The sequence below is a fragment of the Palaemon carinicauda genome, chromosome 30 (assembly GCF_036898095.1).
Source record: "Palaemon carinicauda isolate YSFRI2023 chromosome 30, ASM3689809v2, whole genome shotgun sequence".
Taxonomy (NCBI): Eukaryota; Metazoa; Arthropoda; class Malacostraca; order Decapoda; family Palaemonidae; genus Palaemon; species Palaemon carinicauda.
Genome location: NC_090754.1, coordinates 94,419,036 through 94,421,535, shown reverse-complemented (window position 1 = coordinate 94,421,535; position 2,500 = coordinate 94,419,036).

The window sequence follows — 2,500 nt, the reverse complement described above, 5'->3', positions numbered from 1 at the left end:
GTAAACCAAAGTTTCCGAAAAGTGAGACCGTTTCATATTAACAACTGCTGATGTCAAAGGAATCGTCGTCAGAGCCCCGAGCCCAAAACTGCTTACGATGGGACGAGGTGCCTCGTAACGAAAAGAATTTGATCGCTTAAATGCCGGGGCTGGATAGGGCAAGATAATCATCCCTGCAGACCTAGGGCCTCCTGCCTTACGATGGCTCCTTCCTTACAGTTGGTTGCTGTTCATCAAAATTATAGATTCTCTCTCTCTCTCTCTCTCTCTCTCTCCTCTCTCTCTCTCTCTCTAGTTTCCTATGCATTTCTCTTTCTCCCTTTTATATAAATCTCGCAATCTCTCCTGTTTTACCTATGCATCTCTCTCTCTCTCTCTCTCTCTCTCTCTTTCTCTTTCTCTTTCTCTTTCCTCTTTCTCTTTCTCTCTCTCTCTCTCTCTCTCTCTCTCTCTCTCTCTCTCTCTTTCTAGTTTCCTATGCATATCTCTTTCACTCTTTCATATAAATCACGCAATCTCTCCTGTTTTACCAATGCATCTCTCTCTCTCTCTCTCTCTCTCTCTCTCTCATAAATCTTGCAACCTCTCTTGTTTTCCTATGCATCTCTCTCCCTGTTTTTTCTAGCACCCCCTCTCTCTCTCTCTCTCTCTCTCTCTCTCTCTCTCTCCATCAGATAGATAAATGACTTACACATGTAAACCTCTTTATTCCAATTTTTTTCGTCTGTTCATGAAAATTATAGGTGTTTTTACGTTAAATCTGTCGTCTTTCCTTCACCGTTTGGAGAGTTTAATCTTAATTTTAATTGTTCACCCATTCTATCTTTCGTCTCGCTTTAGAATTACTATTGAACATATACTGTGCAATATATAACCGTAAAAAGATAGTTTGCACTGAATACCATAAAAAAAAACTTTGGTTGGAAACACAAAAGCCCTAAGCTTAGCAGAAGAAATATATTAATATATTAAGGAAAGGGGAAAATAGATGTAATTCATTTCACGCCTGAAGTAACTTTTTCCCCAAAAAAGAAGACAAAAATTAAGAAGAGACAAAGTGAGAAACTGCTTACCCCCAAAAACATAATAATAAATGACAAAATAAATAAATGACGCAATAGCAGTATGCTTCAAATAACACAAGATTTGAAGATTTTCGTAAGAAAAAAAAATACAGCAAAGAGGACAAACATAGAAAATGATGATAAAACCAGCAAAACCGAGACTCGTATACGGAGTGAGGTGTATTAACTTTCCAAGAATACAAGCCGAATTAAATTGCATTTGAAAGTCATGAAGATTTCAAAGGGAAGTGAAGCCGGGTTACAGAAGCAGCCATAATGCAATCTGTTCTAATTCTACAGCCAGGCTTCACTCCCTCTGCTAGGGATAGAAGGGGGAGGGGGGAGGGGGTTCCATAAATAAGGAAGAGAAGTTTTGCAGTATATACAGAAAAGGAATGGAATATGAAAGGAGGTAATTCAATACAAAATTTCTCTTTTCCCTTTTTAAAAGCGCGCACACACACATGTATATACATATTACATATATATATATATATATATATATATATATTATATATATATGCGTGTGTGTGTGTACCGTTTCTAGTCCACTGCAGGACGAAGGCCTCAGATATGTCCTCATTCATGTATGAGGTTTGGCCAGTTTTTCATCACCGCACTGGCCAGTGCGTATTGGAGAATGTGAAGGATTTTCGTTTGATCGCTCACAGCAAACCAACTTAGTATGGTGGCCCCGACTAGTAAAGCTTACTGATCATATATATATATATATATATATATGTGTGTGTGTGTGTGTGTGTGTGTGTGTGTATGCGTGAGTGTGTGTGTGCATATGAAACACATGCACATTAGTGTATGACAGAGAAGAATTTTTTTAATATAACAAACATGAAAGGGCAATATATCTTAACGTATGTCATATGCATATCCATTTGGAAGGAATGTTGCAATGTAAAATGCGAAGGGTTGTGGATATTCTCTTTAATAATGATAAAAGGAAACATACATCAAAAGCAGCTTTCAGTAAATGTATAATGAAAATCAAATAAAAATGGGACCCCGACAATATATCAGAAAAATTACCAATCATCAAGAGAGTATGACATTAAAAGGTCATTGGGTGATTGGAATTAAAGTAATCGAAACTATAGTCCATTTCTTTTAGCGAGGCAGATTTGCACCGACTCGCAACGGTGCCCTTTTAGCTCGGAAAAGTTTCCTGATCGCTGATTGGTTAGAATTATTTTTTCCAACCAATCAGCGATCAGGAAACTTTCCCCGAGCTAAAAGGGCACCCGCTGTGAGTCGGTGCAAATATGCCTCGCTAAAAAAAATGGACTATAGTTCAAAATTTGAAAATAATCCACGTATTGTTAAAATAATAATTTGATATTCCATCAAATTGATATAAATAACGAACATTGTATTTAAAGATTTTAATGTTTTAAAGGCCGGTCATGAATGGCAGAGGCAAC